Below are 12,714 nucleotides of genomic sequence, written 5' to 3'. Positions count from 1 at the left end.
TTTCTCTGATAACATAGATATTAATCCTTCATATTCGGAGAAAAATATAAAACATTTTTCATTACAGTAATAGATATCAGGGAAACTACTTCTGCCTCTTAATTCAAAAATTTGCACACATCGAAGAAAATGATAGCGTATCGAAAAAATTGTCATGTTGGTATTATTGTCATAAAAACTTAAATTTTCTTGTTGCTGTTTCCTGTTATAGCTACAACTTTACCTCATCTTATTTGTTACTACAGCTTATGCAATCTTCAGGTGCGACAGTACATCGTGGTTCTCGTGCTACACAACAACCCGCGAACATATAAGGCACAGTGAAAAAAATATATATATGAACTCACATTTAGGCTACAAGTTTGATTTATGGCAGACAAATATTCAACTTGGAACGTACTAGTCACTTTTTTAACTCTACGTGGTCAATATTCGTATAGGAATGGCGAAATGGAAAGAAAGATATTATTCAAAATTAGAATATGAGCTCAAAATCAGAAGCTAGGATGTGTGAAAAAACACGGCTCTTGACTGACGATAAGAAAACACAACAGTCATTAGCTAGTGTAATCTCTGCTAGGGCTTGTCAACATTGTAGCCATTTAAAAGGTTCTTTGAAAGATGTAATGAAAGAGTTGAGTTATTTGAAATTCATAGCTCATATGAATTTATAAAATTTTCGATATGCTCCGAATCGATGTTTATACTGACGACAAATTCTGTGTTATAATAAGAACTTTTCTAAACGGTTCATGGCAAACTTACTGTAGCGGATAAGCCTTCAGCAATTGTTCGCAGATAAAATATTTGTTTTACATTATTCTTCTATACCTAGTTAATATAAAGGAAAGGGTTACTCAGGTAAAATTGTGGATATCACGGGTATTAAGTTTCTCGACAATGTTACAATGGCATAAAAACGATAATATGTGCGTAAAATTTTTTTCATATTAATTCAAAATTTCTGGGCTACGTCCACATCACATAAATTATTGTGTAATACACAACGAAACAAAGTCATAACTCAGTTACGTAAAAGCGTCATTTACGAGTATTTTCAGAATTAGTTGAAATACATTATTAAAAATAATTATCACTAATTAGATTTTACAGGTTTCTAAAACGCATTTATCTGCACAGTAACTTTTTCTACAACAACTAACGAAAATTTTATGAAACGCTATTTCCGTCAGCACTCGGCTCATCATGAAACAAGAGTTCATTTTTTTCTTGTATAACAGGGAATTAACGTAACTGCAGATGCACTTCAAAATTCCTAAGCTAAATCTGATGAAGGAATTATTAGTTTTGAACTAATTGTTGTTAATAAGATCTTTAATGAATATTAACAACATTCGATAACTTCTGACTTCAGTATTACGAGTATTAAGCTAAAAAACCAACATTACTACTCATGTATATACTTCACTGTACAAATCTTGTGCAACGGCTCTTTTTCGGTTACATGTTCACATCACTACATCGAGAGACGATTTGTTCCTCACATGTAACTGCGCCCACCTCAAATAATGAACGCACAAAGTGTCACCTTTTTCTTCGGATTCGTCAGTGAAGTTAAGACCACTTGGTAATCAGTAAGGAACATTACACTCTCTTTCATATACCTCCTGTAACGTACTTAAGGGATTTACTACTTTTTACAAGACTGATCCAAAATATTTTTAGACACACAGCATATCTCCAGAACAATAGAGACCACACCTCAGTAACATATCATAGTAGATGGAGGTGATTACCCAACTCTTCCAGCCACCAATAACTCCCATCCCTGTTTTAGCGTTACCAAACAACAACTCTAGTTTGTTATATCGCCATGATTACCAGAAACATTTCAACACCAGCAAAACATCGACTTAACATTTCAGAGTACACAACAACAGTCAATTTAAGGTGAACATCGAGGTGGTGAAAATTTCTTATAGATCCTCAATATTTGTGACATAGTTCATCAAGCGAAGTTTGTAGATATTTATCTATTGTGATAAAATTAAGAAACATAATTTTAAATATAGAATTTTATCTTTAGAGACATAGTCTTTCATATGTGTCTCAAGAGAATAGCTCTACTTTTAATTATCCATACACTAGACTTCAGGTAACTGCCATACATCATCTTACAATAGGAACTTTTTTATAGTGTAAAGTATTTTATGCTATTTTATACTGGTAATTCTAGGCTTTTAGTCTTTCATATCATTTAAGAACTTTCAATCTCCCATCAGTATTATTATTAAATAATATTAAAGTAAATTACAGAATGTACTAAGACACCATATTCCTGGAAATTATTTCTCGAAAAGTATTATGTGAATGTGTAATGCAGATATATAAATAAACGGAGAAAAGAAACGAGCACCAGTCAGATTCAATTATTAAAATCCTTGAAATGTACATAAATTTTGGAAACACAAACATTACTAACTTTATGAGATATGTTTCACACCTTTTCATATATGTTGAAATTGTGCATGTAATACTTATTTTCTGTGGAATAAAATATTCTATAATCCTAGCAGTTGTATTGAAATCTGTCCAAACATTCACAAGCACTACAACAAATATTAAATACACTTAGAGAACTTGAGACGGTATCGATAGTAACATCTACGATTTGAAATGAATTCGAAGACATAGTTTGCATGTTGCGTTGAAGTTCAATAGCTTGTAAAATCAGCGCTCCTGGTATGGCCTGATTATGTCTTGAAAGTAAGAATCCTTATGAGGCAGTGCTGATCAACAAGTAACAGTAAGAGAAGAACGGTCTCAGCAAAAACATCACTAGGTAGAAAAAGAGATTTCTGAGATACGTTTATAGATCTCAGGACCAAGCGAGGAAACTTTGAATTTTTACAACATAATCTAAATCACAACTAGCAAGCAAATACTTTGTTGATTTAAATTAGTATTTAAAAATACACCTCTGAAGGTCTTATACTCTATTATCTACTAAAGATTCGAATAATACCTGCCCCACTTGAGATCGAGAACGGAGGTAGGTAGGGGAAGGCGGGGCAAGATGGGGAAGCTAACTTTAAACCCTTACAAAATGGACGAAAATAAACAAATTCAAGTAGGTTCGATTATCATTTGTTTACTTAATCATTGAATTACAATAGCATGCAAAGAAACCTGTAAACGTGTTACATTTAGTTAGAAATAACTCGATTTGAAACATAAACTACCAATTCCACTTCTTGCCCCAAATGCGGGGTAAGATGGGGAACTAGCATGAATTCATCTCTAAAGCTTAAATATGGACTGGAATAATGAAATCATGTGACGATAAGGTTTTGAAACATGGTTCTGCAAATTTTAGAACCAGGTATTACGTTTTATTTAGGCCTCTTACTTTCACATAGTACACAAGTGTGGACAGCCTCGTCATCATTACTTTCTATCCCGGCACAAGTTTCGTGGGCCCAGTGTCCGCAGCTAATACACCGTATCCAGCCCTCTTCAGCGGCTATTTACAATTGTATTCAACGTATAATGTACGTGATCAAAATCCGCAGCGAGGTATACACATGGAATAATAGCAGGGGCAAGACAGGGAAGCTCCCCATCTTGCCCCACCCCGTCTTGCCCCCTAATATGCTATCAGGTTATGTTACGCCTTCATTAACACTATTTAGTGAACATTGACTACTGACGCAGTAGTTTACTGTTAATAAGACGTACCGTTCAGTGCTATATATACAGTCAGGACAGATGTCCACGAAACACATGTTTTAGGACCTCGAAAGGTGTAAAACATTGCAAATCAGTATAACAATTGTACGTACCTTGCAAAGATCACAGAAACCGCCGCGAAACTAAGGTTCAGCAATGTCAACACACTGGGACCTGTGTATTGATGATGTTGACGTTGCTATCCACAGATGGCAGCACTCTAACTGTAGCTTATAGCCCTTCCCCGTCTTACCCCACCTCCCCGTCTTGCCCCGTCTTCCCCTGCATACAAAATAGGCTTACAGGTATGTAAGAAGCTCGAAGACTTCTTAGGTAATAGAAAGCAGAATGTTTTATTCTATGGCTAGTGTTCAGCAGAGACAGGGTATTGTCAGGAGTGCCCCAGGGAAGTGTGACAGGACCGCTATCATTCCCTGAATACATGAATGATCCGGCGGTGGGTTAGGTAGACATCTGCGGCTGTTTACTGACGATAGTATGGAGTACGGGAAGGTCTTCGAGTGACTCTAGGAAAATACGAGATGAACTAGACAAAATATCTAGTTTGTGTGATGAATAGCAGATAGCTCTAAATGTAGAAAAAGTAAGTTCATGCAGATGAATACGAGAAACAATATCGTAATGTTGGAATACAGCGTTAGTAGTGTACTCTTACAGGCCTGACATTGCGAAGCAATATAGAAAGGAAAGTTCAGGTAAGGACGGTAGATGGAAGGCGAATTGTCGATTTCTGTTTCTCAGGAGATAAGGTGATAACGAGATCACATACAAGAACGATAGTGCGACTCATTCTTGATTACTGCTCAAGTGTCTGGTATCCCACCAGGTTGAAGTAAAGGAAGACATTCAGGGGCGATCTGTTAGTTTTGTAACCCATAGGTTGGATTAACACGCAAATATTACGGAGATCCTTCATGAAGTCAAATGGGAATTCCTAATAGGAATACGACGTTTCTTTCACGAAACAATATTGAGAAAATGTAGGGAGCCAGCATTTGCATTTGACTGCAGAACGACTCTAAAGCTGTCAATAGACATTTCTTGTAAGGACCAAGAGGATCGAATAAGAGAAATTAGGTCTCGTATGCAGGCACGTAGACCACTGTTTCTTGTTAGCTGTATTTGAGACTGGAACAGGAAAGGAAATGACAAGTAATGGTACAAAGTACCCTCTGCTGTGCATCATACGACGTTCTGCGGAGTATGTAAGTAGTAGCAGAATTAAGGGTCTGGTTCCGTGGAAAAAGTTAATGGATGACAAAATCCCAAAATCTTCGTAATAACGAATGCGTGTAATAAATATTCTCTATCCACTTTTAATGATAATGTTTCTCAACATTACTTCTCACGATTGTTGTACATCTACATCTACATACTCTGAAAATCACATTTAGGTGCCTGGCAGAGGGTTTATCGAACCACCTTCACAATTCTCTATTATTCCAATCTCGTATAGCGCGCGGAAAGGATGAACACCTATTTCTTTCAGTACGAGCTCTGATTTCCCACGATAATCGTGGTGATCGTTCCGCCGTATATAGGTCGGTGTTACCAAAATATTTTCTCATTCGGAGGAGAAAGTTGGTGATTGGAATTTCGCGAGAACATTCACTTGCAACGAATAAACGCCTTTCTTTTAATGATTTATAGCCCAAATCCTGTATCATTTCTGTGACACACTCTCTCTCTCCCATATTTTGCGATAATACAAAACGTACTGCTTTCTTTAAACTTTTTCTATGCACTCTGTCAATCCTACCTGGTAAGGATCCCACACCGCGCAGCAATATTCAAAAAAAGGACAGATAATCGTAGTGTAGGCACTCTCCTCAGTAGGTCTGTTACATTTTCTAAGTGTCCTGCCAATAAAACGCAGCCTTTGGTTAGCTCCCCCCACAAAATTTTCTGTGTGTTCTTTAGAATTTCAATTGTTCGTAATTGTAATACCTAAGTATTTAGTTGAATTTACGGCTTTTAGATTAGACTGATTTATCGTGTAACCGAAGTTCAAGGAGTTCCCTTTAGTACTCATGTGTATGACCTCACATTTTTCGTTATTTAGGGTCAACTGCTACTTTTCGCACCATTCAGATATTTTTCTACATCGTTTTGCAGTTTGTTACATTAGTAGTCGATAACGACGGCGTCATCTGCAAACAACCGAAGACGACTGCTCAGATTGTCTCCCAAATCGTTTATATAGATATAAAAGGAACAGCAAGGGGCCTATAACACAGCCTTGGGGAACGCCTAAAATCAATTCTGTTTTACTCGATGACTTTCCGTCAATTACTACGAACTCTGACCTCTCTGACAGAAAATCGCAAATCCAGTCACATAACTGAGACGATATTCCATAAGCACGCGATTTAACTACGACCTGCTTGTGTGGTACAGGGTGAAAAGCCTTCCGGTCTCCAGGAATACGGAATCAATCCCAAATCCCTTGTCAATAACACTCAGCACTTCATGTGAATAAAGAGCTAGTTCTGTTTCACAGGAACGATGTTTTCTAAACCCATGTTGACTGTGTGTCAATAGACCATTTCTTTCGAGGTAATTCATAATGTTCGAACACAATATATGTTCTAAAATCCTGCTGCATATCGACTTTAATGATATGGGCCTGTAATTTAGTGGATTACTCCTACTACCTTTCTTGAATATTGGTGTGGCCTGTGATACTTTTCAGTCTTTGGGTACGGATCTGTCGTCGAGCGAACGGTTGTATATGATTGTAAAGTATGGAGTTAATCCATCAGCATACTCCAAAAGGAACCTAATTGGTATACAGTCTGGACCAGAAGACTTGCTTTTATTAAGTGACTTGAGTTGCTTCACTACTCCAAGGATATTTACTTCTACGTTACTCATGTTGGCAGCTGTTCTCGATTCGAATTCTTGAATATTTACTTCGTATTCTTTTGTGAAGGCATTTCCGAAGGTTGTGTTTAGTAAATTTGCTTTGGCAGCACTATCTTCGGTAGTATCTCAACTGTTATCGTGCAGAGAAGGCATTGCTTGTTTCTTGCCACTAACATACTTCACGTACGACCAGAATCTCTCTGGTTTTTCTGCCAGGTTTCGTAACAAAGTTTCGTTATGGAAACTGTTATAAGCATCTTACATTGAACTCCGCGCTAAATATCGAACTTCTGCAAAGGATCGCCAATCTTGGGGATTTTGTGTCTGTTTAAATTTGGCATGTTTGTTTCGTTGTTTCTGCAACAGTGTTCTAACCCGTTTTGTGTATCAAGGAGGACCAGCTCCGTCTTTGTGAGTTTATTTGGTATAAACCTCACAATTGCTGCCGATACTATTTCTTTGAATTTAAGCCACATCTGGTCTACACTTAAAATATTAATTTGGAATGAGTGGCGATTGTCTCTCAGGAAGGCGTCAAGTGAATTTTTATCTGCTTTTTTGAATAGGTACATTTTTCGCTTATTTTTCGAGGATTTGGGGATTACAATATTCATTCTCGCTACTACAACCCTGTGTTCATTAATCCCTGAATCGGTTGATGCTCGTTATTAACTTAGGATTATTTGTTGCTAAGAGGTCAAGTGTGTTTTCACAACTGTTTACTATTCGCGTGGGCCCATGAACTAACTGCTCGAAATAATTTTCAGAGTATGCGTTTAGCACAATTTCGGATGATATTTTATGCGTACCTCTGGAATTAAACATGTATTTTCGCCAACATATCGAGGGTAAATTAAAGTCACCACCAACTATTATCGTATGAGTCGGGTACGTGTTTGTAGTCTAACTCAAGTTTTCTTTGAACCTTTCAGCAACTGTATCATCTGAGCTGGGAGGTCGGTAAAAGGATCCAGTTATTAATTTATTCCGGTTGCCAACAATGACCTCTGCCCGTACTAACTCACAGGAAGGATGTACTTCAATTTCGCGACAAGTTAAACTACTTCTAACTGCAACAAACACGCCATAACGTTGTAAAGCAGTTATGCTCTTATTAACTATCATGAACTTCAAGATATGGCTTGGCATCAACATGTGTTCCCCCGTGAGGCTCCCAATGTGGAAATTTGACTTGCTACTGATTCAGTTATTTCATTGGTCACAGTAAGTATAAAACGAATAGCAGCAGTTTTAAAAACTTCTAAACAGGTGCGGGGACGAAACCAGAAATGAAGCAATTGCTCTTCGGTATTCAAAGGCCTCAGTCACTTTTCAATCGTTTCTGTTTATAAGCTACCTTCACATTTAATAGCATGGAATGCGACAGAATCCATTAATCGGACAAAAGTGTTCACTTCAGCGAAAAATATAAAATTTAGGAATATGATGCAACAACATCTTTATTTTTGCATTCTGAGCTCCTGCGTTCCCACGAGAAGTGGAAGGTGCCATAGTAAGTCTAAAACTAGAGATAAAATTCAGCATGCTTATTGAAATCAACATTTCACCACAACAAGCATAGCCAGCCTCGGCACCACCTTACTCGCAGACGACACAGCCACTCAGCTTCATCACGTGACAACGTGAGATACTAACTTGTAAAGGTAGTTAATCCACGGTTCAAATAAAGGAGTCATTGGCAGAAAGCAGATCACGTGCAACACTTTTGCTATTTCCTGGCTACAGCAAGAGAAGAAATATTTCAACTGGCTAATACGAAGCAATATACAGGGTGTTTCAAAAATGACCGGTATATTTGAAACGGCAATAAAAACTAAACGAGCAGCGATAGAAATACACCGTTTGTTGCAATATGCTTGGGACAACAGTACATTTTCAGGCAGACAAACTTTCGAAATTACAGTAGTTACAATTTTCAACAACAGATGGCGCTGCAAGTGATGTGAAAGATGTAGAAGACAACGCAGTCTGTGTGTGCGCCATTCTGTACGTCGTCTTCCTGCTGTAAGCGTGTGCTGTTCACAACGTGCAAGTGTACTGTAGACAACATGGTTTATTCCTTAGAACAGAGGATTTTTCTGGTGTTGGAATTCCACCGCCTAGAACACAGTGTTGTTGCAACAAGACGAAGTTTTCAACAGAGGTTTAATTTAACCAAAGGACCGAAAAGCGATACAATAAAGGATCTGTTTGAAACATTTCAACGGACTGGGAACGTGATGGATGAACGTGCTGGAAAGGTAGGGCGACCGCCTACGGCAACCACAGAGGGCAACGCGCAGCTAGTGCAGCAGGTGATCCAACAGCGGCCTTGGGTTTCCGTTCGCCATGTTGCAGCTGCGGTTCAAATGACGCCAACGTCCACGTATCGTCTCATGTGCCAGAGTTTACACCTCTATCCATACAAAACTGAAACGCGGCAACCCCTCAGCGCCGCTACCATTGCTGCACGAGAGACATTCGCTAACGATATAGTGCACAGGATTGATGACGGCGATATGCATGTGAGCAGCATTTGGTTTACTGACGAAGCTTATTTTTACCTGGACGGCTTCGTCAATAAACAGAACTGGCGCAAATGGACCAACCGAAAAGCCCCATGTTGCAGTCCCATCGTCCCTGCATCCTCAAAAAGTACTGGTCTGGGCCGCCATTTCTTCCAAAGGAATCATTGGCCCATTTTTCAGATCCGAAACGATTACTGCATCACGCTATCTGGACATTCTCCGTGAATTTGTGGCGGTACAAACTGCCTTAGACGACACTGCGAACACCTCGTGGTTTATGCAAGATAGTGCCCGGCCACATCGCACGGCCGACGTCTTTAATTTCCTGAATGAATATTTCGATGATCGTGTGATTGCTTTGGGCTATCCGAAACATACAGGAGGCGGCGTGGATTGGCCTCCCTATTCGCCAGACATGAACCCCTGTGACTTCTTTCTGTGGGGACACTTGAAAGACCAGGTGTACCGCCAGAATCCAGAAACAATTGAACAGCTGAAGCAGTACATCTCATCTGCATGTGAAGCCATTCCGCCAGACACGTTGTCAAGGTTTTCGGGTAATTTCATTCAGAGACTACGCCATATTATTGCTACGCATGGTGGATATGTGGAAAATATCGTACTATAGAGTTTCGCAGACCGCAGCGCCATCTGTTGTTGAAAATTGTAACTACTGTAATTTCGAAAGTTTGTCTGCCTGAAAATGTACTGTTGTCCCAAGCATATTGCAACAAACGGTGTATTTCTATCGCTGCTCGTTTAGTTTTTATTGCCGTTTCAAATATACCGGTCATTTTTGAAACACCCTGTACATGCTTATTGTTTACAATGAGGAACAACAAAATAGAACGTAGTTTTCAGTTAAATTAAAGTAAACAGTCCTCAACGGAATAGCGTATGAGTATCCTATCGAAGATCTGTGGAATGCTATGTTTTCTTCAGTGCTGTGGTCAAATTATCAGCCAGTGTGTTCAGATTTTACCCACTCGATGTCTTAAATGAAGGTAATCTACATCGAGTGGCAGGTTTTATATTTCCCGAAGTTGGCGCCAATGGCGTTCCAGTACAATGCTACAGATCTCCACTCGCATGATGCACGTTCACTGGTTGTTGTTAAACATTCTCTAGCACGAAAAGTATCCGCTCCATCCTAAGTTATTCCTCACCGAGATAAGTTGCTCGCTTATTTTATGAAACACACTCCTCTATTAGTATATTATGTTTTCCACAAATTAACTAGATGATCGTGGGTCATTAGCGATTGTCAGCTACTATTAAACAATTTCATTTATATTTGGTTTCGAAGTTTAAGATACAAACAGTTTTCCTACCTTTGTATCTAAACATCATTCATCGATGGGTGTGGTGCGGCCTGCCACGACTCCCTCTCCTGCAATTTATGCTTCCTAACATTCAAAAACGCATAGGAAAAAAAAGGCAGAACGTCTAGCCTTGCACTAGAATTTATTAAACATTATTCGTATAACGACGTAGGACTGTATTTATAACTAAAGTTTATGATCAAAAAGTACTATATTCTTCAATAGAACGCACCAGATCATTCTTGCAACAATTATCACAACATCTTTTCCTAATCAGAATATATCATGAGTTGAGGAATGAAAAATAGTAAATGTTCATAAAATGTTTGTTGGTCTTAGAACGACAGCTGTCACAAATGTCTGAAAAGTGTTTTGTAGCACGTAGAGGAATAAACAGGAAAATCGGCAAAGTGAATCACTTTAACACGTCTGACCATCATTATTTACATTCGTGTCCCGGTGTAACTGTTCAAAAATGATAGTCTTCAAATAGTTCAAATGACTCTGAGCACTATGGGACTTAACGGCTAAGGTCATCAGTCCCCTAGAACTTAGAACTACTTAAACCTAACTAACCTAAGGACATCATACACATCCATACCCGAGGCAGGAGTCGAACCTGCGACCATAGCGGTCGCGTGGTTCCAGACTGTAGCGCATAGAACCGCTCGGCTACTCCGGCCGGCAAAAATCATAGTCTAGCAGATACAGGAAAGTTAAAGTTCCCCAGTATAGTTCGCACTGTCGTAGTCACTGTAAGTCTTCATTCGGTACAGGTTTCCAGCTGCAACAGTCCGAAAGTAATCGTAAAATTTCCAAAGTACACTGTAAGAAAAAAAAGAAAAAAAAAGAAAACGACGCATCACAAAGAAATTGTTCGAATGGGACGGAAATAAGTGGATGTTATTTAGATGTACAGACAAACAAAGGATTACAATTTCATAAAAACTGGATGATATATTCAAGAGAAAGAGCTTCAAAAATTGAACAACCCAGTAACATGCTGGTCCACCTCAAGCCATCATGGAAGCAGTTCTTCGACTTGGCATTGACAGAGTTGAGTTGCACGTCTCCCTGAGCGATATCGTGCCAAATTCTGTCTGACTGGTGCGTTAGATCGTCAGCATCCCGAACTGGTTGAAGGGCCCTGCCCATAATTCTCCAAACGATTCTAGTTGGGGAGAGATCCGGCGACCTAGCTGACCAAGGCAAAATCTGGCGAACATGAAGACAAATAATATTTTTTTTTCATAATGCGGGGCCACAGTCCTAATATATTTCTTTTAAGTCAGTACCGTCATTAGACTGTTGTTGATCTACAGTGTTAGATTTACACTTACACAATCATGATTTCGGCTTCAAAGACCCATTATCAAGTGTTTTAAGTGTTATGCGTTGCCTAAGATGGTACCTTGTCGTATTAAAATACACTATTAGACACATTGTCTACGAGTCGATATTTCTGGCAGAGCCTACTGCTTTGCTTCATCACTAAGTATACCATCTTGACTGAATGACAGTCTAATGGCTGTACTGACTTTAAACATGAAGACTAATGATGGAAAGTTTCGCCGTATGCGGGAATCATCTTGGTGAAATGTAAGCTTGGAACGAAGGGCATCATTGGTCGTCAGGGATCAGTTCGAAGCAGGAACCATCACTAAAGACCGTTGTACTCCAGACATTGAGGTTCCAAACCAAAGTGTCTGGAAATGCTCCTGACAGTGGTGGGATACCAACCTGACAAGCACTGCTAAGGGGTAGAGGTAAGCCTAATCGTTATGGATATGCTCAATTTGCGAAACTCTTTCTCTTGAATAAATCATCCAAAAATTGCAATCAGTTGTTTGTCTGTACTTGTACATGACATTTACCGATTTCCGTCCCATTCTGATAATTCCATAGTAGTGCTTTTTTGTCTTACAGTGTACTTAAGTACCTCAGACTGGGCACAGGTTGCTCATCTGAGCTGACTTACACAAAAAACGTTAATAATTTCGACTCCCGGCGAAATCTGATAGTGCATTATCTACAGTGGTACGGTCCCCATAGACCCTTATAAAAAGTTTGGACTTCATAGCTTTAAAACGGAGCTGATCACAGTTTCTCTCAAGACAATAATAACACCTGAACTATTGATCAAAAGAGCATGAAAAAGGCTCATGAGGTGTTTAAATACACTGTACACATCTTCGTAATCAAAATGATAGATCGTCTTAACGTGCGAATTCAGTTTTCGAAAAATACACCACTGTTGTTTACAGTGGTGTTGCGAGTAACGGCTTGCT

This window comes from Schistocerca cancellata, chromosome 5 (assembly GCF_023864275.1).
Source record: "Schistocerca cancellata isolate TAMUIC-IGC-003103 chromosome 5, iqSchCanc2.1, whole genome shotgun sequence".
Taxonomy (NCBI): domain Eukaryota; kingdom Metazoa; phylum Arthropoda; class Insecta; order Orthoptera; family Acrididae; genus Schistocerca; species Schistocerca cancellata.
This window is presented reverse-complemented; position numbering follows the sequence as displayed.